Consider the following 23,810-nt stretch of genomic DNA (forward strand, 5'->3'; position numbering starts at 1 on the left):
AGTACACCCCGTAAGGAGAGCCACCCAGAGTGAAAGAAAATACAGCCTGCCCAGAAATGGTGCTGCACACATGGAGAGCTGACACAGCAAGATGATGCAACAAAAAGAAAAACACAGATTCCCATGCCACTGACAACAACAGAAGTGGACAAAGAAAATGACGCAGCAAATAAACACAGAACAGACAACCAGGGTGTGGGGGGGGGTAAGGGGAGAGAAATAACTAAATAAATCTTTTTTTAAAATGTGGTATATACATACAATGAAATATTACTCAGCTGTAGGAAGGAATACAGTAATAACATGGCATAACATGGATGAATCTTGAGGACCTTATGTTGAGTGTAGCAAGCCAAGCATTGAAGGACAAATATTAAAAGACCTCTCTGATATGAATAAAGCAAATCGAGAAGACTCGGAGAGCTAGGGTCTGGAAGATAGGTTTACATGAAGTAGAACGGTAGCATAAGTTTGTGAACCAATGCTCATGTGGGTGAAATCTACAATAAGGTGGAAGTGAGTAGTTGTGCAGTGTAGGGATATGACATGGGTGTGGTGATCCTTTTGGGTTGAGTGGTACAAGTTTGATGGGGGTACGATGGGAAGGGTGGGTTGGATGGTTGATGGACCTGGCGTATTGTTGGGGGAGGATGTAGGTGAACACTGGGGATTGGTGGGTATGTGGTTGAAACTACAATGTTGGGAAAACTCTTTTGACAATGTGACAAGGAAGGGTTCCTGGTTTAGGGTATTACATGGGAGGGCATTTGGGACAGTCTTCTAGAGAATGTGTGAATGAACATTTTGTCATAGTGTGTTGTATCAGTGGATAGAGACCCACATAATCAGCCAGAAGGAGTTGAACTCCCATCCTGGGGATGCCATATATGTTCTCAGAGGGGTGGGTGTCTCTCAAGAGCATGGGTGGTTCCTAATAGGGGTGGACAGACCAGTATGTTAAGCCCTCAGTGTTGTTACAAGTAACTATGAATCTTGTCCTTCAAGGTGTGAAGCTTGGTGGTCGCCGTGGGTCCCAAGGGGACAGGGAAAGAGGAATAGAGTAGATGGGATATGGGTATTTAGGGGACAATGGAAGTGTTCTGCATGATCTTGGAATGATGGATAGAGGCCATCTTGAGTTTCATAAAAAATTTAGGGAAGCGGATGTGGCTCAAGCAATTGGCCTCCCATCTGTCATATAGGAGGTCCAGGGTTCGATATCCAGGGTCTCTTGGTGAAGGCAAGCTGGCCCATGTGGCAAGATGGCCCTCATGGAGTGCTGGCCTGAATGGACTACTGCCCCTCACAGGAATGCTGCCCCACACAGGAGTGCTGCACCGTGTGGGAGTGCTGGACCATGCAGAGAGCTGGCACAGCAAAATGATGCAACAAAAAGAGACACAGAGGAGAGATAATAAGAGATGCAGCAGACTAGGGAGCTAAGGTGGCACAAGAGAATGATCACATCTCTCCCACTCTGGAAGGTTCCTGGATCAGTTCTCAGGGCTGCCCTAATGAAAATACAAGCAGACACAGAACACACAGCAAATGGACACAGAGAACAGACAATGGAGAGAGGAGGAGACATTTTTTAAAAATCTTTTTAAAAATTTTATAAAAGTGTATGGTCTAGTGTGTAGACCATAATCTAAACCATTGACCATGGTTAGTGGCTATGTTTCAAATGTACTATCCACTTATAAAAAGTTTATTGATACAGGAGGGGGAAAAGCAGGAGGATGTTGGGTATATGGGCATCCCCTGTGTTCTGTTTGTAACTTTACTGTGACCTAAACTGCTTTGAAGACAAAATGAAAAAATGTAAGACCCTGAGGAAGCAATGAAAGAAAATGTCACTGTACATATTGGACAACAGGTATTACAGTGATGAAAGGTAAAAAATTAAAAAAAAATTTAAAATATTTCCATTAAATTTTTAATATCCCAATTTTTAAAGTTTACTTTAATTTTAGTTTTTCTGAATTATATAATTTATTTCTTTTTAAAAACCTATCATTATTTCATTTTCCTATTAATTGTGGTTTGCTATATTCTTGGCTTCATTTTTGAAGAAGTTTTGAACTGCAGAAGGGTTACAGCTGTGGCAGAGGAGTATCGTTGTGGGGTGTCAGTGATAGGGAATATGTGGGAGGAAGTTCGCCTGGACATACATATAAGGTACATAAATGTGTTCTAGTGTTCATGGGCATTGTCACAGTGGGTGGAGATTCATATACTAGCCAAAAGAATACTAAATTCCCTATCCTGGGGAACTCCACTACATTCTCTAATGAAACAGAAACAATCCCCCAAGTGCAGAGCAATGACTAGTGAAGGATGGTCCATTGATGGCCCCTTGATATTGACAATCATGCTTAAGAGCCTTTGCTCTTCAAATTGCAACTTAGCCTAGTGCTATAGGGTGCTGAAGAGTTACCTCCTCACAGCTTCCATGTTACTCAAATATGGCATCTCGTAAAGCCAAACTCAGCATATAAATGCAATGGCTTCCCCACAGCATGGGACATGACTCCTGGGGATGAGCCTCCCTAGCACTGAGGGATTATTACCAAGCACCAATGAACAATGCAACTGGAAAAAGACCTTGAATAAAGTGGGGGAAAGGTAAGGACAAATGTGTTTGTATGCCTAAGAGACTTCAAAGTGAGTCGGAGGTCATCCCAGAGGTAATGCTTATGCACATCTCAGCAGTATCTCATAGGCTGCCAAAGTAGATACTACCCCAAATAGTGGGGCTCCTGAGGGCTCTGAAGACATCCAGGTCCTATGGTCATGGCAGATATCTCTGGAGTTTGTGCCTCACCAGTAGGCCCTACTTTGGAGTTTGTGCTCCCAAGGATGATAGAGTTGGACTCAGATGTGACTTGTCTACACATGCTTCTTCTGTCCCTTCTATTTGAACCTATAGTTAGTGCTGGAGTTGGTAGGTGTCCTTCCATGAGACTTGAATCTTTGTCCATGTGCCAGCTGGGACCTAATTCTCAGCAGAGTTGCAGTACCTACTCTGCAGTTCATTGGACTCATCCAGGACAGCTAACAAGGAGGGGAGGATGGGTAACCACCATACTGGAACTGGAGAGTTTGCAACTGCACACAAGAGAGTTCCATCCATTAGGCATATGGTATCAAGGCCCCCTCTCAATTAAAGGTGGAGTGGGCATCACCATCCCACAATACTCGGGATTGGGGAATAAAATATGGACTAGAGTGGACTTAGTGGTATTCTACTATAGACTTACTGTGAGTCTAACAATGGAAGAAATTATATCATTGATGTGAAGACATTCATCACTGGAGGTGACAAAAGCAGGGAGAGGGAAAAAGAGATGTAATATGGGGGCATTTTGGGGACTTGGAATTGTCCTGAATGACATTTGAAATGACAGATACAGGCCATTACATATCCTGCCATAATCTACAGAATTGAGTGGGAGAGAGTGTAACTACAATGTAATGTAAACTATAATTCATGCTGAGTGGCAATGCTCCAAAATGTGTTCATCAATTGCAATGAATTCACCACACTAAAGAAAGAAATTTCAATATGAGGAAGGGTGGGAGTTGTGGGGAGTGAGGCATATGGGAATCCCTGATATTTTATTGTGTAGCATTTTGTGTAATCTCTCTTTTTAAAAAAAATTTTTTAAATACGTTGTAAAAAAATCTATTTTGTCTGATATTAGTGTCACTGCTCCAGCTATTTTTTGGTTATTGTTTGTCTTGAATATATTTTTCCAACCTTTAGTTTTAGACAGGTTGTGTCCTTATGTCTGAGGGGAGTCTCTTGTAGACAACAAAAGATGGTGTGTTAGTCAGCCAAAGGGGTGCTGATGCAAAATACCAGAAATTGGTTGGTTTTTATAAAGGGTATTTATTTGGGGTAGGAGCTTGCAGACACCAGGCCATAAAGCATAAGTTACTTCCAACACCAAAGTCTGTTTTCATGTGTTGTAGCAAGAGGCTGCTGATATCTGTGAGGGTTCAGGTTTCTTGCATTTCTACCTTCCAGGGTCTTGCTTCTCTGGGTTCAGGGTTCCTCTCTTCCTGGGGTTCCAGCTTAAGGCTTCAGCATCAAACTCCAATATTAAAACTTCAATGTCAAAAACCTTCACCTCTGTCCTTTTATCTGTGAGATCCCACCCACTAAAGTGTGAGGATTCAACACCCTACTGGCACAAAAAGATTACATAATTACTTAATCAAGTAAACCTCTGAATCCAATATAATATAATATGCCCAGAGGAAAAGATCAGTTTACAAACAGAATCCAATATTTCTTTTTGGAATTCATCAATAAGATCAAACTGCTACAGATGGCTCATATTTTTTTATGCCATTCTATCAGTCTGTGTCTTTTGATTGGGGAGTTCAACTCATTTACTGTCCATGTTATTACCATAAAGGCATTATTTACTTCATGGATTTTGTCCTTTGACTTTCCATTGTTAAATCTTACTATTGTCTGTCTTGTTACACTTTAATTTACCCTTCCCAATAATCTTCATTTCCACATGATTCCAAGTCTCTCACCCTTGTTTTTTTACTTTCAGGCTGCAGCACTCCCTTTACTATCTCTTGTAATTTTGTCTTTTGGTAACATACTTTATCAGGGTTTTTTTTCAAGTGAAGGCTTTGAACTCTCATTTTTGAAGGGCAGTTTTTCCAGATACAGAATTCTTGGTTGGCAGTTTTTCTAGTTCAATACTGTAAATACATAATACCAGTTACTTACCTTCATGGTTTCGATGAGAGTTAGGCAGTTAATCTTTTTGAGGTTCCCTTGTCTATGATGCTTTGCTTTTCTCTTGCAGCTTTCAGAATTGCCTATTTATCTCTGATATTTGTCATTCTGAATAGTACATTTCTCAGTATAGGTTTATTCAGTTTATTCTGTGCATTGTCCTTTGTGTATATATATGTCTTCCATAAGGGTAGGGACATTTTCAGTCATTATTTTCTCAAAATTTTTTCTGCCCTCTTTCTATTCTCTTTTCCTTCTAGGACACTGATAATGCATGTTTGTGCATTTCATGTTGTCATTCAATTCCCTGAGACCCTGTTCCATTTTTTTTCCATTCTCTCCTCTGTCTTTTCTCCTGTCTTTTCTAGTTCAGATGTTCTGTCTTTGAAATCAGTAACTCAGTCTTCGAATAATTCAAATCTGCCCTTCTGTGCCTCTGATTTATTTTATATCTCATCCAGCATGTCTTTCATTCCCATAAGGTCCATTACCTTTCCTTCAAATTGCTCTTTATGCTTTCCCAGTATCTTCTTAATATACTTTATCTCTATAGTCATGTTTTCTTTCAATTCTTTGAATTGAGTTAAGTGAGTTGTGTGATTATCATTGATTAATTGTCTTAAATCCTGTATCTCTTCAGGATATTTGGTTTGTTCCTTTGGCTGAGCCATCTCTTCCCATCTCCTGGTATGGCTCGTAATTTTTTGCTGATATCTAGGCATCTAAATATCTGCTGAATTTATTCTGACTGCCAATTTCTCTTTCTTCTCTATTGTTTTTTTCAGATATTCTTTGATATTTGGTTCAACTGCTTCTTAACATTTAAAATTTCCCAGCTTACATTATCAGAATTGGTCCAGGGACTGACTAATGGGGCACAGATTTTTTCCCAGGAGTTCAGGTACAGTGAGAAGCAAAAGCAGTTTTTCAATTTGGAATTTCCAGACTAGCCAGCAGATGGTGCTTCTCAGAACACCTTTCCATGGAGGTGTTTCAATTCCTGTTTTCCTGTGTTTTGGTCTGGCCAGAGCCGAGATTCAGAGTGAGGTCTACTGGCTGAAGTAGTTGAAGTAAAGCCCCCTGACACTCCTTCACTTTTCTCTTGGAACAGCTGACAGAGAGGAAGATGTCTGATCTCCTCTTAGCAACAGCGAGCCATGGGTTTCACCCTAGCTTGGGACCTCAGAGGATGGAGGGGGGAGTCCTTCTCACTGTGGTCAGGGGTTTTTTGATAGTTCATATTTGTTCTTTCAGGTTTTTATCTCTCTGTCCCTCACTCCTGGGAGTTGTGTAGCATTTTCCTGGTCTGATGACCCCAAAAGTGGGTCCTTTTAGCTCTTTCTCCATTGTTTTTCTGAGATAAGTGTGCTGCTTGACTAGTCCAAGGTAATCTTACCAAAATTCCAATATTTAATTTGAGATCCATTATGCTTCTATGACAGGTAAAATGCTTCATTAGAAAAATTTATTTTTTACCTTATTTTTGTTTTTTTTTTAAATTATTATGTATTCTACTTCTAATCTTTAAACCTGTCATTACTATTCATTTTCCTACTAATTGAATTTGGCAATATATTAGGCTTCATTTTTTTTAAAGTTTTGGATCACAGAGGGATTCAACTATGGCAGGGGAGGAGCACTGATGTGGTGTGTCATCAATGGGGGATGCATCGGTGGGAGGGAGCTCTCCAGGGCATATATATAAATATGTTTGGGTATTCGTTGGGTATTGTCATAGTAGGTAAAATTCCACTTGACAACCGAGGGAGTGCTGAGTTCCCAGCTGGGGGAGCTCTGTCGCATTCCCCAGTGGAACAGCAACAGTCCTCCAAGTGCAAGGGCAAAGGCAAGTGAAGAAGGATGGCCCAATGATGAGCCCTTGATACTGATGACTGTGCTTGTGAGCCTGTTTACTTGAAATTTCAAGTAGGCCTAGAGCTCCAGAGTGCCTAAGAGTTACCTCTGAGAGCCTCCATGTTATATATGTATATATCAGGGTGGAATTATAGAGACACATTTTGTATTTTATAAATAAAAGTTTAAGAATGTTCCAAGGTAATTTAAAACCAGATTAAATCAAGTTTCCAAAAAAAGGTTGCATTCCTACAGAGTGAAGTGAATTTAAAACAAAGTTTGCCTTCTAGTGCTATTGCCTGGGGGACTGAAATTCAGTCATAAAGAACTTTTTATTTTATTTCAGTTTGAATTTACTATGCATTTATTTCTTTCCTTTCCTTTTTTTAATTTTTATTTTTTAAAAGATACTTAGACTACCTAAGTGTTACAGGGAATGTATAGGGAATTCCAACATGTCCTGCTCCCCACACCTTTCACATTTTCCCACATTTTAGCAACATCTTTCATTAGTGTGGCGCATTCATTGCAATTTGATAAACACATTTTGGAGCATTGCCACTAAGCATGGATTAAAGTGTGCATTGCAGTCTACACACTCTCCCAATCAGTTCTGTAGTTACGGCAAGATATGTAACGACCTGTATCTGTTGTACTGTGTCATACAGGAAATTTCTCAAGTACTACAAATGCCCCCATATTACGCCTGTTTTTCCCTCCCTTTACCCTGAGAATCTCCAGTGGCCACTACCTCCACCTCAGTGATGCTTCTTCCACTGCTAGAATCACACTAAGTCTGTCTGAGAATACTAGAAAGTCTACTTTCATCCCTAGTTTATTCCCCAAACCTGAGGATTCTGGGATGGTGGTACCCACTCCACCTTCAGAAGTATTTTTAAATATTCACTCATTAGGGTTTTGGACAGAAAGAAGAAATTCCTTACAACCAAAATATAGCCTGATTTCTCCAGGAAAATGAAAACTAGTATCTGAGGAAACAATCTTTTCATGAAATTTTCATGTTTCATTCTGTTTATTAACTATAGAGTATTTGTAACTACTTGAGCCAAAAAAAAACAATCTATGAGATCACCTGATGTTACCATGTACATTTTTCATCGCTTAGTGCTGACCTGAATCAATTGAGAGTCTCTTCAGCGTCCTCTATAGAAGACAGCAATTAAAGGTGAGGTGTGTTTATTAACATAAGCTCATACATGTATACATGTATACATGTATACAGAGAGCGAGAGAGATTGAGGTCTGCAGAGTTCACTCCCAGAAGCATCCATGGCATTTCAGAGTTTCCTTGAAAGTGCCTACAAAGTCTTGCCACTGTGGGCTTCTGGGTCTAACTTTCCTTCCCTTTTTTGAGCCTAAATTGAAGTAGGAGGAACAGACCCTCAGAGGGAGACTTGTTGCTCCTAGTCCATTTGTGGCCGGTAATTACCAGGAGCTCCAAGCCTTTAAAAAACTATGAGAATGTGTGTGTGAGACCACTGGAGTGGGCAAGGAAGAGAGAAAGCTCCTTGGAATACATGGAGAGGGAACAGAGGTGCCCTGGGCAGAAAGGAAAGGATCGCGTAGATCCTGGATCTGTCCTTCCCTTGTGCTGAGTTCTGCCACCTCTGAGGCTGGTGCCCCAATGCCTAGAGCCACCCTCATACCGCATGGAGTTCCTGCCTCAGGCTGCTGTGATTTAAACCTTCTCTGAGATGCAGAATGGATATCCATGTTACATGAAAGGTAGGCAGGTGGTAGAGGGTTTTGGGGAGCAGGAAATTGGAAAAGAGGAATGGGCATATACCAATGGAAGTTGCATTTGGGGTAAATCCGTATGATGTTATACATGGGGACTAATTATAAATCTGTTTTCATCAGCTACAACAAATGCTGCATATCAATGCAAGCTGTTAACAATAGGGTGGTATATGGGAATCCTCTATTTCATGCAAGATTGGTCTGTAAACACACACCTTCTCTAATAAAGCTAAAAAAATGGTTTTTGACATGTGATGGAAGAAAAAAAATTCATGCAAAATCAAGTAATTAATTTTTAAAAGTAGCCACAATATGATTATCAGCCTCACATTATTAATGATATGAGCAATTGGAGCTGTGCACAACTGCCACAAGCTGCCTCAGCAAGCAGCAGGAGCCCCTCGGGTAATGATGTGCATGAGCCCTACAGAGTTCCAGGCGCAGGTGTTAGCCTAACGCTGCAGACAATGTCGCTATCGCTGGGAACTGGTCCACATTAAAGTTTCTGGATTCTTGTTTTAGTGATAGGTTTTCCTTTATAGGAACCAATTGCATATTTACATCTTAAAATATTTATATGAACTAGAGAAAGAAGAAACATCCCAAAGGAGGAAGAAAGTAGGGAATAACAAAGATTAGAGCAGAACAAAATGAAATTGAGAATTAATAGCAAAAAGAAAAAAAAAACAGCACTAGAAAAATTAACCCAAAGCTGGTTCTTTGAGAAGATTAATAAACTTGATATTCTAGATGAACCAAAGAAAAATGAGAGAGGATGCAAATAAATAAAATAAAAACTAAGAAAGGGACTATCACCACTGATCTCACAGAATTAAAGAGTATCATTAAAGAGGATACTTTGAAAAACTGTATGCCAATAAGATGGATAACTTAGATGAAATGGACAAATTTCTAGAAACACACAAGCATCCTACACTGATGAAAGAGTAAATAGAAGAAACCAAGACACCAAAATTGAATTAGTCATTAAAAAATCACCCCAAATCAGAAAAGCCCAGCACCAGTGACTTCCTGGGTGAATTCTACCATCATTCCAGGAAAATCTAAAACTTACTCTGCTTAAACCCTTCCCAAAACTTGAAGTGGAGGAACATTACCTAGCTCATTCTTTGATGCCAAAATTACTCTAATACCAAAGCAACATAAAGACACCACAAGGAAAGACAACTACAGATCAATCTCTCTAATGAACTAAAATCCTCAAAAAGACATTAATAATCCTATTCAACAACACATCAAACTACACGCCATGATCAAGTGGATTTTTAAAAAGGTTGGTTTATTTATTTACTTGTTTTCCCCCTTCCCCTTCTCTCACCCCGCTGGGTTTTTCATTTGTTTCTTTGTATTGTTTGTTTTTTGCTGTCTCTGTTGTCTTCTCTTCTCTTCTTGTCTTTCTCCTCTAGGATTCTATCCTGGAGACCTCTGATGGGTAGGGGGGTTCCCTGTCAATTGCACCACCTCAGTTCCTGGTTTGTGTTGTGTTTCTCCTTGACTCTCCCCTTGTCTCTCTTTCGATCCATCATCATCTTGCTGCATGACTCACGTGTGCAGGGCACTGGCTCACCACGTGGGCACTCCTGTGGGCACTGGCTCACCATGCAGGCACTTGCTCTGGCACTGGCTTGCCACGTGGGCATGCTTTCACTTCCTTCTACCAGGAGGCCCCAGGGATCTGCCCCACATCCTCCCTTATAGTAGCTGGAAACTCTATCACTTGAGCCACTTCCGCTTCCCATGATCAAGTCGAATTTATCCCTAGTATGGAAGGGTGGTTTAACATAAGAAAATTAATCTAATTAATAGACCACAGTAACAGATCCATAGAAAAAACTACATGTTCATCTGTATTGTCACAGAAAAGGCATTCAACAAGGCACACCATCCTTTTTGGATAAAAAACACTTGGAACTATAGGAATAGAAGGAAACTTCTTAGATATGATGAAGGCTGTATACGAAAAACCCACAATTAACATCATACTCAAAGGTGAAATGAAAAAGACTTTTCCTCTAAGATCTGGAACAAAACTAGGACACCCACTGTCACTGCTCTCATTTAACATTTTTATTAGAAGTACTTGCAAGCATTTAGCCAAGAAAAAGAAATAAAAGCCATCCAAATTGGAAAAGAAATAAAGCTTTCACTATTTGCTGATGACATGATACTGTATGTACAAAGCTGGAAAAAAAAACTGCAAGAAAGCTGTTAAAAGCTTGTAAGCAAGTTTAGTACAGCGACAGGATAGAAGAGCAAAACATAAAAATCAGTAGATTTTGTACACTAAAAATGTGCAATCTGAGGTACCAGTCAAGAAAGAAATATCCACTTAAAATAACAGCTTAAAAGAATCAAGTAGCCACCAGTAAGCTTATAAATGCAAAGGCCTCGTACACAGCAATCGCCACAACAGCATGAAAGGAAGTTGGGGTGCACTGGGGGATGTGCTCAGGAGGGCTGGGAAAACCCCTCCCTCCAGGGTGGGGCTCTGGGCCTTGCCCCTGCAGGACAGGTGGGGAGGAGGGCTCTGGATGGGGCCCTGGCACACTGGGGAGAAGGGGAGAAAGGGGTCTCAGGGCCAGCCCTTGAGAGCCCATCCCCCCACAGCCCATTCCCAGCTCTGTTTGCCCACCCAGTCTTCTCCACCCCACGATCATGGTCCCAAAAGGGAGGTGTGGGGAGCGGCCCACTCACCAGTCCAGGCAGGGGACTCAGCTGCACTAGGGCTGAGCAAGGCTTTCTCCCCCCCATCAGGAGATTATCATCAGTGGGCGAGGACACCCACACACGGTTGTCAGAATAACACAGCACGAGGGAGCTGGGCAGGGGATGGGGAGACTGGGGGGCAGGACACAGGAAGAGCCTCAGAAGCTGCTGTTGTCCAGAAGCTAAAAGAGAGGGAGCTCCGACCACGCCTCCAGGGGCTGCAGCTTGGGGCCCTTCCTGGGGGTGTTTGGGTTGCTTAAGGCTGTGGGGTGTTCTGTGCTTCGAAAGGCAGAGGGATGGCCGCTGTGGGGGTGAATGTTTCTCCTCTTCCAGCTCCAGAGCCAGACTTACAGCCAGATCTGGAGCTGGACTTCCCTGCTGCACCACTGCTGCCACCAGCTCCAGCTCCAGGGGCAGCTTCTGGGTTGAGGAACCTCAAATTTCAGAGGCAGCTCCAGCAGCTGCTCAAGAGCTCGAGACTGAGGGGGGTTGGCCCCCTCTAAACCAAGCCCTCCCTGGAGAGACCAGAGGGAGACTCTCTTCCAGTGAGGGAGCAGGGCCCAGCACGGACCTATCGGTAAGCTCAGGCCCTGCAAGCACCAAGGACACTGCTTCCTGGGATTTAGGAGAGAAGACACAGGAACTAGTGGGGATGGAGGATTTGGGGGAGAAGTGGGAGGGCCACTGATTTCTGTATAAAAGTCAAAAGAAATACTAACCACGTGGGTAGGGACATGATGAGTTTTCTTGACCAGAATATTACATTAAATTTCTATTTCTAGGACAGCCTGGAGTTGCAGTTTGGTTCTTCATTTCCTGTGTTAATTAAAGTGAGATACAGACTCTTTCCTCCTTCAATCAAATCTGAGGGTCATCAGTTTTTTAACGTGTGGCAAGTTCAAGGGCCATCTGTCCTTCTCTGGTGCTGGAGGACACACACGAGTCCCCTGCAGCAGAGCGAGGTGCATTTCACTACCATCAAACTGGGCGAGGAGCAAGACAGCCCATCAGAACCCCCGGGTGAGGGGTGAGGGCGTTCACCGGGCACAGCAACCACCTGTGAACAGTGGGTGTCTCTAAAACCCCATGTTCAAGGACCGTGTCCTGACGCATGGCAGTGCCTTCTTTCTGTTTGGAGAAAGAGGGAATCTGTCTGCTTCCCACGCTGAGGTTTCTTTTCACCTCCGCTTAGGAACCCGCAGTCTTCATGGTGGGCTCTGGAGCCCATCAGCACCACGTGGGGGAAATGTACAATGAACGAGGCTTCCCACGGGGAGGGACAGGACCGGGGAAGCCTGATCGCTGGCACGTGGGCTGCGGGGGCAGGACTGTGCACGCTCAGCTCCCTCTGGAGTAGGAGTCCTTAGGCTGCCTCCTCCTGGATCCTGACCCCCGACTCCGAATGTTGGCCTGGTTGGGTGGACCCAGGGCAGACACTTGGGCACCTTCACGGCTCCAGCGGGGCCTCCTTTCATGGGCATCAGTGCTCCTGTGAACTGGCATTTGACTGGGGGTGCAGGGACTGGAGTCCTGGTCTAGTGGGTGCAGTTTCTATGGGGTGACAGGAAAATCTGGTAGGGGATGGCAGTGACAATACTGTGCATGCAAATGAACATCACTGAACTGTATATTTGAAAAACAATAAATGGGAAATATTAGGTTGTATGTATCTTTCCACAATAAAAATTTCAAACATAGAACTGCACAACACAAACAGAACCCTAAAGCAAACCATGGACTACACGTAACAGTATAGTTCTAGTAACATTGTTCCATCAGTTATAACAAAAACACAGCATTAAAGCAAAGAATAACACAGAAAACTGCCTGTGAGAAGGTTATATGGAACTCTGTAATTCAGTGTGATTTTCCTGAAAACCTTAAACTTCTCTAAGAAAATATCTTTAAAAATAAAATGTTATTAAGATACAAAGTAACAAGCAACATGAATTCAACAAGAAATGAATACTGTGGGGAAGTGGATGTGGCTCAAGTGATTGAGCTTCTACCTGCCATATGGGAGGGCCTGGGTTCCATCCTTGGGGCCTCCAGGTCAAAGAAAAAAAGCATGCCTGTGCAGCGAGCCAGTGTCCACGCGGTGAGCCAAGTATCCACGCGCTGAGCTGAGTGCCCGTGTGGAGCATCAAGTCCCCAGGCAGCAAGCCAATTCCTATGCAAGGAAGACATGAAGCAAGATGCTGACACAGCAAAAGAGAAACAAGGGGAGAGACAAGGCAAGACACAACAGAAACCAGGAACTGAGGTCATGCATGTCACAGGGAACCTCTCTCCTCAGCAGAGGTCCCCAGGATGGGAATCCTAGAGAAGAAGAAAGAGAAGACATAAAGAGAAATAAGCACAGAACATCACACAGCAAAAGGACACGGACAGCAAAAACAGCAGGGTTGGGGGAGGGAGAAGGAAAATTTAAAAAAAGAATACTGTGGCCATGCCATTTGCTGCAGATAAATCATTTGACACAATCCAATACCTTTTCATAATGAAATACAAAGAAACAGTGCAGCAAAACAAGGACTACATAACTAGCGTCATTCTCGATGGTGAAAGACTGTGCGCTTGGGCAATAACATCAAGGCCCAATCCATGATGCTGCTTTTGCCCCTGCTATTCCTCACTGTCCAGGATGTCCTAGCCAGAGCATCAGGCAAGAAAAAGGAGGTAAAGGCATCCACATTGGAAAGGAAGAACAAAACTATCTCTGTTTAGAAAGGACAGGATTTATATATAAAAATCCCTCTAGGACTCACAAATACTCTTACAGCTAATAATGCCAGAAAGTTGCACAAAAGTCTGTTGCATTTCTATAACATAGAAGCAAACAATCTGAAAAGAAAGTTATAATGCAATTTCTTTTACAGGAGCATCAGAAAGAATAAACTACTTAGGAAGATATTTAACCAAGGAGGTACAAGATTTGTTACCTGAAAACTACAAACCATTGATGAGACACATTCAAGGAGGGGGACCTGGGAAGCCATTTTAGGAATTAACCTGAATGAAAACTTATGGATGAAGCTTCTGACTCGCTACAGACAGGGCAAGAGTTGTCCCATGGCCCCCGGAGCTTCCCAGGACAGTCCTGCAGAATGAAGCGCTTGTCCACATGGGACAGGGCAACCAGGCCTCAGGGCCACAGGGAGGCCTTCTCCACTGGGCCTGAGGTTCAGTCGGGTCAAAATGATGGCTCAGTTGTCCTAAATGGTATTGCAGGGACAGATGCCGGACATTGTATGTCCTGCCATAACCCACTGAATGGACTGGGGAGAGTGTAAACTACAGTGTAAACCATTATCCACGTGGGGCAGCAGTGCTCCAAACTGTATTCACCAAATGCAATGAGGGTGTCACTTGATGAAAGAGGTTGTCGGGGTGGGAGGAGTGGGGTGAGGGAGATGGGGTACAGGGGAAACTCATACTTTTTAAACATAACTTTTTTATCATCTAAGTATCTTCAAAAAAACAATTAAAAAATTGATGGGGTCGGGGAGTGAGGAGTGGGGTATATGGGAACCTCTTATGTTTTTTAATGTAATGTTTTGTGTGGTCTCTTAACTTTAAAATAAGATAATTTAAAAAAAAAAAAAAGGTCCTCAGGCACCTCTCCTGGCAGCCAGGGTGCAGGAGAGGAACTGCTTGAGCTCACTGTTCAGCTGTGCACACGCGCCCCCTTCAGGCTACCAACAGAATCACAGAAATTAAAATTTTATTTATTCACTGCTATAAGTTTGGAAGAAGGAAATGGAGCTAACTATCCAGTGCCTTGATGAGACTGCATGGAGATAACAAGAAGCAAAGTACAAGGTAAGTATACAAAAATCAATTGATTTCTCCTCCCCTGCAGTGAACAATGAAATAAAAAACAAATGCTTTTATAGTTGTAAAAACACATAATAAATTCCTTTGCTCAAACCTAAGAAAATAAGTACGTATTTCTCTCTCATAGCCTATTAAAAACTTGCAAGTAGTAAAAAGTTAAATAAACGGAGAAATATTCCTGTTTCATGGTGGGTAGAGTCAATATTTTTAAGGTCTTATAGAAAATCATAGAAAGATATTTTGTATATATTTATGAACCTTTTCTACTCCTAGAAGAGCATGCAAAATGCTTAAGAAGAACAAAACTGAGCAGCCCATACTGCCTGGTTCCAATTCTTATTATAAATCTACAAAAATTGATAGAGTTTGATGTTGGTACACAGAAAAATGGGGAAAAAAGAGAGTTCATATGTAGATCCATTAAAATATGTTCAAGTGAACATAATCCTTTCAAAATATGGAAATGGAACAACTGGATGGCCATATGAAAATAAATAAAGACATAAACTTTATAGCTTACACACAAATTCTCCTAAAATAGTTTATATGTGAATGTTTAAGAAGCAAAATGATTTTTTTAAAAAAGTGTTTCCAACAGAAGAATGACCTCGTGCTTGCTGATGAGTTTTTAAATGCAACATCTAAAGGGTCATGAAAAGAAAAAATGGTAATGGGACTTCATTTGAAAAGTTAAAAGTTCTACTTTGTAGAAGACACTGCTAATTGAATGAAAGACCTCAATCCTGCACTGGGAGTAAGTTTTGTAAGTTACATATATTTTGTACCAAAATATACAAAAGCCCTACATAGCTCAATAAAAAGAAAACAAACCACACAACTAAGAAATTGGAAAATGGCTGAACAGACCCCTCAGTAAATTAGGTATACAATTGACAAATAAGCACACATAAAGACACTTATCATTTGTCATTACTGAAAAGTAACTTAAAACAATAACGAGAGATACTACCCACCCACTGGAATGGCTAACAGCCAAAGAACAGACAATCCAACTGCTAGCAATGATGTGGGACAACAGGAACTCGCATTCCTTCCTGGAGGGAATGCAAATGGTACAGCCACTTTGGAAGACATTTTAGCATAGCTCACTAAGGTCAACTTATCTCAGCATGTGACTCATTAATCACACTCCTAGGCATGTACTCAAGTTTGTTTGACAACTAATGTCCACACACACAAAAATCCAGCACTGATATATTTATAGCAACTTTTAGTTATAATAACTACAAGTTGGAGAAACCAAGATATCCTTCACTAGGTGAATGGATAACCAAACTGTGGTACAACTACGCCCATATAGTTACTCAGCAGTAAAAAGGAAAGTGTTATCCTGCCAGAGAAGGACATGGATGCATCACAAACTCATATTGTTAAGAGAAAGAGGCTGCTCAGTTAGGGCTACGTGATGCATGATAAGGTCACACCTGCTTGTTGATGGGGTACGATGTTAAGGGCCTCTTTGCACACAACAAAACTAGGTGCTCCAAAACCTGTGAAATTAAAAAATTCAGATATCTGCTGAACTGTCATTTTGTCTTACTTTAAGATCTGAATTGCAGTGGGGAAAAGAAATGATATGAAGTAGTTACTCTCAAATCTCAGCATCACAAAATGAGTTAGGCCCTGGCCCAGCTGCTAGAGAGGTAAATAGACAGTTGAACAAACAGAAATATTCTTGCCATCTTGTCTCTTACACTATTGCCAGATAAAAAAATACAAAAAGCACTGTGGCAACTGTTTTGAGTTTCTTCAAGTTTCCAGAGTTAGAACAATTTCAGGACTCTGGCTCGGCCTTTCTTAGTTGAGAAATGTGGGTCCATAGTTCAACATCCTGTACTTTAGTTATAGTACCAGAAGTTAGATGAACTTGGTAGGGGTTGTTTTTATTAATGAGGGTCTGTCACCTTGATGGAGCACCACACCTTGCCAAAATGTTTCCCTCATTCCAAATAGGAATGCTGTCGATTTTAAGTCTTTGCTTCTTCTCATTCTGTATACACACCGCAGGAATGAATACTCTACATTCTGATGCTATGAGATTATTTATTCTATATATTTCAAAAAAGTGAGACTACAATACTTGTCCTTTGTGTCTGGTTTATTTCACTCAATAGGACGTCTTCCAAGTTCATCCATATTGTCACACGTGTCATGAATTCATTCCTTTGTACAGCTGAATAATTATTCCATTGTATGTCCATTCTGTTATACATTTTATTTATCCATCCATTGGGGGAAACTTGTGTTGCTTCCATCACTTGGCAATTGTGAATAGTGCTGCTATGAACATCGGTGTTCAAATATCTTTTTGAGATGCTGCTTTCAATTCTATGGGGTATATATCTAGTAGTCCAGTTGCCAGATCATTTGATAATTCTATGTTTTGCTTTCAGAGGAGCCATCAATCTGTCATCCATGGTGGCTACACCATTTTGCATTGCCACATCCCTCCAACACTTTTACTTTCCATGTGGTTTAATAAAATAAGAGGCGGCCAATTCACGTGTAAGAAGGATGCTCCCTGGAGGCTCCCTTCTGACAGCAGGCCCAGGAAGCAAATGCTGAGAGGGCAGGGCCACATGGGGAAGGAGACTCGCTCACCAGTCACCTCAGGAGAGACCCCCATCTGGGAAGACTTGGATTAGAGGGAGACCAATGTCTCCACAGAAAATCCATGAAATTTTCAGAAACTGCCAGTCCCAACAGATTTCTCCCAAGATCCTCTGACTGTCATGCAGGTCAATTTGGTGAGACGCTGCAGAAGTCCAGTGCCCCTGCTTGCCTTGAGGAAAGGGGAAACCATAGGCAGGGGGGTGGGGGGAGGCTTCCTGTGATGCCTGCGGCAGGATCCTGTTTCCCAAGGGCAGAAAGAAACACTTAGGAGAATGAGCCCACCAGGCTGTGGGTACAGGAGCCCTCTATTGGCATGGTGCCCACCATTGTGCCTGACATGCTCTGTGCAGGGGAGGGGTGAGGTCAGGGCACCTCTTGATGCTCTGGGCTTGCTGTAGGCCCAGGTGGGGCTCAGAGAGGCCAGAGCACAGGGGCTGGTCTCCTTTGCCTGACATCAGCCACATCCCTTTCATTAATGCACTTTCTATTTATACAAAGAGCAAAGCAAGAGAGCCCTGTTGCATAGAGCCTTGCTGGTCTCCCCCATGACAGCCCAATGACAGTCTTCCCTGTGACATCAGGACAGCTTCCCTGAGGACCCCAATACAGCCTCCTCTGGCTCTCCTTTCAGAGCTAAGCTCCTTAGAAACAGTCCCATGCAGTCCCTCTCCAGAGGGACATCTCTATTTCAGCCCTCGGTGTGTCTGAACTTGCTGAAGCCTAGCCAACCACTCCAGTGGAACAACTCTCCTATGGGTATTCCAATTACATTCAAATTCTCACATGCAAAGGCCACTTTCTTTATCATGCTTGAACTTTCCTTCCTGATTTTTCAGCAGTTTTACAGATTTGATTATGTCTTCCCCTTCTGCTATCTTGGCTTCACCAGGCTTGGGCTTGGGGCTCCCTGCTAATTTCCTTTCATACATCTCAGTGTCCTCTTCCTCTGTTAGCTGTTTACATGTTGATGCTCCACAAGGTTCAATCTTCTTCTCATTTTCCTTCTCATTGACCCTAGTCTATTTCAGTGCCCACATCCAAACCTATTGTTTCAAGCAGGATGCCAAGGATGCTTAACTTTTCATATCTAGCCCAGATCTCTCTCCTGAGTCCCACATGTGAATTTCTCACTTGTCTTTCATAAATCCCTGAAACTAAGGCTGTTACCCCACAGTTCTACACCATTTTCTTTTTCAGCATGAATGTCACCACGCCATGCCCAATTCTCTAAGCCAGAAACCAGATGATTTCCTTTATATTTCCCACTCTATCATTCTGAAATACAATTAGTCTGAAATTGTGTCAATACTACTTCCTAAATATATCTTCTCAATTCCATCCCACCTCCCCATTTCTCATTGTAGACTTGGTCCAGTATTTAATCACTGATAGCTGGGATTATTGTCACAAGCTTCCAAATATTTTCTCCACTTCCGGTCCAGCCTCCTTCAAACTTATCTTCTACACTGCAGCTATGACATGATAAAATGCAAAATATTTCTTATCTAAAACCATTCAATTATTTATATGGTTTGCATGATAAAATTCAAATCCTTCCAGCATTTTAGAACAGAAATCTCCAAACTGGCCATGATCCACCTCTACGACTCATCTGTGAACCAGCCTACAGAATTATCTTACACTAAAGGTCAGCATATTCTAAAGTGTTCCAAGGAGCACTTGTTCCAGATATTAATAAAATTCTGGTCTAATAAGTTTGTGAACACGGGGAAATGGACTTAAACACAGTGATGGGCAGGGAGTGTAAACTATAATGTAAACTCTAATATACTTTAGTGGCAATGCTCCAAAATGTGTTCATCAATTGTAATAAATATACCACACTAATGGAGGATGTTGTTAATGTGGGAAAATGTGGAAAAGGTTGGGAGTGGGACATATCAGAATCCCCTCTATGTTTTTTTGTAACATTTATGTGGTCTAAGTATCTTTTTTTAAATTTAAAAGTATATTTTAAAAAAATAAACACAGTCATGGGTATTGGGGATATCCAAATAAGGAACAGAGAAGATACAGTTTGAGTGCTGAACTCCTGTTTTTCACTGGATAGCTACTAACACCTGAAGGCATTCAGTTTGGGAAAAGTTACTGAAAGCACTTGGGAAAAGCTAAAGTTCCAACAATATGCTCTACTCTCCTATTTCTTCACTTCTGCCTGGTGAGCCATCCTTTCATTCAGTCATTCATTTGTTCATTCACTCCAAAACAATCACTGGAAATCAACTAGTATATGCTTTACATTCAGGGGGAGAATACACTCCAGGGGAGCCAAACTTTGTAAACATATGATTAAAACAGTCAGGATAAGTGCTCTGAATTTTGGAGCATAGTGTAAGGACCTGAGTTTGGCAGGTCAATCGACAGCAAGCTTTCCCCCTCCTCCTTGACAGGGATATCCCTCAGATAAGTGTCAATGTTTTTTGTTTTTGTTTTTTTTTTTACTTTAGGTATTAAATCGAATCTTAGGTGTTAAATGAGCATATATTTACAGGTGTCATATCTTTCCCTTAGGTTGATCCTTTTATTGTTATGAAATCTCCCTCTCTGTAGAGGTGTAGGTAAAGTATATGTACATGTCATGAAAGGTAAGTTGTTATCAAATGAAATATGATTTTATATATTCTGGATGTTGCATTTTAACCCCATGGAAAACATAGGAAAAGGAAATGACAATATATCCATATGGGAAAAGGAAGGCAATCAATGTGGTACAATTCAAAACATCCAATACATATAATAGTAGGAAAAAAGGGTTGTGTTTAAAATGAATTGTTACCTTGGGACAAACTTTCTAGATAGAGTTAAGAAATTCATAATAATAATAATTTGAAAGAGTGGCAGAGTAAACTAGGCTGATGGGACAGAAGTGATCGTGAGATTATCCCAGATAGATTTTTTCATTATGTTCATGTACCTAATCAAGAAATCTTATGTATTTTAATAAAATGCAGATTTCTGGTTCTCCACACCAAATCACAGATAAAAATATCTGGGTATAAGGTATAGAATATAGTATTTTAAATATTTTCCTACAAGATTTTCATGTACGATGAAGATCGAACCTTTCTGTTGGGAGACTGTAATGAATTCAATAATTGAAAGGTGCAGAATCCCTGACATAAGTCATATATATTGGCTTCTTCATTTTCCATTGACCACTAAAATATTACATACCTGGGCCAGAGCTTAACCTCCTGCCTCAATGTCTTTATCAAGTGATACTTTATAATTATAGTTTTGTTTTTTATTTACCAAGAAAGGGTTCTTATTTGCTAAAAAAAAAATTATCTTTTTTATTATTGTTCATTTTTATTCATTGTCTCTAATAACAGTTCTCTTATTTAATTATCCCTGTAAAAGCTACCACTTTCAGCATTCCTGCATCAGGAAAACTTTTTCTTAAGAATGGAATGTTTTCTTCTCTGTGAAAAACAAATATGTAATTGCTTTGTAGCCTGAGAGACTATTGAACAAAAATGAGAAAAGCAGGGCTGCCCTGATGGAAGGGGCTGAGGGTGAGAACTGTGTACTCTGTTTCCTCCATGACTCCTGCACTAATTTCCTAGCTGCTGTAACCGATTCCATGTAATGGGTTGGCTTACCAGCAGGGATTTACAGACTCAAGGTTTCAGAGGCTAGAAGGCGTGCTTCCTCCCAGAGTCAGTACTTCTATCTCACCAGCAATCTTGGTGCTCCTTGGCTTTTCTGTCTTGTGCTGATGCATGTGGCTGCATCTTCTCCTTTCTCTTCTGGGCTCCCTTGCCTTCCAGCTTTAGGCTGCCCCCAGAGCTTCCTTTCCACATCCATTTGCTTTGCTTATAAGGACTTCAGCCACACTGGATTAAGGCCCATATATTCAAAGGTCCTATTTACAAAAGCGTTCACACCCACAGACCAGGGGTTGGAAGCTGAACATACCTTTTGTGGGGGACATTATGCAATCCCCAACACCAATGATACCCTCTGACCACTCACCTTTCCAATGGGACCCAGAAAGCAATCAAAAAATCATTAAGTGAAAAATCACTTTGGAAACCAGTATTTCAAATGTCCACAATTCTCACTTTGCTCTGAACACTAAGAAATTCAGTCAAATTTGATACAATTTGTATTAACTCTCTTTGTGAGAATGTTTACTTTTGCCTCCTTTATGGCTTTAACTTCTTTAGTGCTTAAGTTTCAAGAGAATTTCATAATTATTTCTATAAATATGTATTTGTGCATATACTAAAAAACCATTATGGAAAGATGGGGTACAAATAGTCTGAATACATAGTCATTACTGTTATCTTTATTGAAATCTTGTGAACTCAAATGGCTTCCATTACTTTACAATGATACTTCTGGGAAGACGGCAGACTAGCAAGACAGAGGACTCTCTTCTCTTCCAGAAAAATAGCTAGAGGACAGGCAGCAAAGGCCTGGAAAGAAACTTCTAGGGTTCAGGACCCCCGGGGAAGGCTGGACACCACCCAGCAGAGAGAGGGGCAATGGAAAAGAACCATGGTGGCAAAACTGTGAGTACATCCCGCAGCTGCCAGGATCCACCCCACCATTTAGACACTTTGAATTCTCAGACCTCAGGGCCACTGGCTACAAAGGGGGACCCACCTCCCAGAAGTGAGGAAAGAGCAACACAGCCTAAGGCTGGCTGCTTTTGCCTGACACCTTTGGTCTGCTGTGCCCTTGAGCTCCTGCAGGCTGGGCAGGGCCCTGCTATTGTTTGCCTGGGAGCCAGCAGGGGACTAAAGAGATCCTGGACTAAGGAGAGCTGACCCTCTCAATCGCCCTCTCTATTGACCAGGACAGACTGTTTGAATTAGGAGGCTCTTAGCCTCCAGGCAGGATCCTCTATCCCAGTGATCTGGCCTGGTGGATGCAAACACACTCAGACCAGGCTTTGAACTGAGGAGCTGACAAAGAGTGCCATCTGCTGGTGGACCAAGGAAAAGCGTGTGGGGAACACAGTAAATAAGCCAGAGAGGCATTTTCTGGTCTTTACAGTCTCCCTCCCCAAGGCCCTAGGAAGCAGGTCTGCAACACATTACTCTGCTCAGGGCCCAGATCTGAGCAACTAACAGGGACAATCCTAAAGACCCAGAACAAGTTGAACCAAGAATCAAGGATACCAGAAACACACAGCCTCCTGCCACTAAATCCCTATGAAAGGAAAGTGAGTGTCTGAGTAAACTCACCATCCAAATCAGATGCCTAGACACCAGGGAAAAGTTACAAGTCATTCTGAGAAAAGAGAGGAAGTGACCCAAGAAAAGGAATCTATCAAAGTCCCCAGAAGATACACAGGATTTCAGACAACTAACCAAGGAGAGGCACACAAATTTCCAAAATCAAATTAATGCATTGAAAGATGATGTGGATAAAAAGATAAAAGATATCAAGAAGACACCAAGTGAGCACAAAGAAGAAATTGGAAGCCTGAATAGAAAAGTAACAGAGCTCATGGGAATGAAAGACACAATAGTGGGATAAAAAACAAATTAGAGGGCAGCAGTTGTAGCTCATGTGGTTGAGGATCTACTGCCCATGTACGAGGTCTCAGGTTTGATCCCTGGCACCTTCTAAAAACAAACAAATGAAAAAATGAACTCTCACTGTGGAGCAGATGTAGCTGAGTGGTTGGGCATCTGCTTACAATTCACAAGGTCCTGGGTTCAATTGCCAGTACCTCCTAAAGAGGAAACAAACAAAACAACAACAACAAAACATTAGAGGCATACAACAGCAAGTTTGAAATGACAGAAGAAACCATAAGTGATGCAGAAGACAGAACAGCAGAAATGGAAAAGAGAAAAGAACAAAGAAAAGAATGTGAACATTTGAGCTAGGTCTCAGGGAGTTGAATGATAACAGAAAACACAACCACATGCATGTCATGTCAGTTCCAGAAGGGGAAAAGAAGGGAAAAGGGGCAGAAAGAGTATCTGAGGTAATAAGAGCTGAAAATTTCCCAACCCTCATGAAAGTAATGACCTTGCATGTCCAGGAAGCACAGTGTACCCCAATCAGAATAAATGTGAATAGACCTACTCCAATAGGTCTATTCAGATTCATAGTAGGTCTAACAGGACTTCTCCAACTGCCAAATGTCAAAGATAAAGAGAAGATTCTGACAGCAGCCATGGAGAAGCAAACTATCACATACAATGGATGCCCAGAAAGAGTTATTGTGGATTTCTCATCAGAACTTGGAGAA

General features: G+C 41.7%; 1 long non-coding RNA gene across 1 annotated transcript in view; it reads left to right on the forward strand.

The window, feature by feature from the left end:
* The window catches only part of LOC139436545 (uncharacterized), a 33,872-nt gene extending 21,190 nt beyond the window's left edge, over positions 1-12,682 (forward strand). The window contains exons 2-4 of the long non-coding RNA XR_011645862.1: positions 7,663-7,802; positions 11,438-11,681; positions 11,887-12,682. This is a non-coding gene — a long non-coding RNA (uncharacterized lncRNA). The remainder of the gene's footprint in view (positions 1-7,662; positions 7,803-11,437; positions 11,682-11,886) is intronic.
* Positions 12,683-23,810: the final 11,128 nt, after the last annotated feature.

The sequence above is a fragment of the Dasypus novemcinctus genome, chromosome 15 (assembly GCF_030445035.2).
Source record: "Dasypus novemcinctus isolate mDasNov1 chromosome 15, mDasNov1.1.hap2, whole genome shotgun sequence".
Lineage (NCBI taxonomy): Eukaryota > Metazoa > Chordata > Mammalia > Cingulata > Dasypodidae > Dasypus > Dasypus novemcinctus.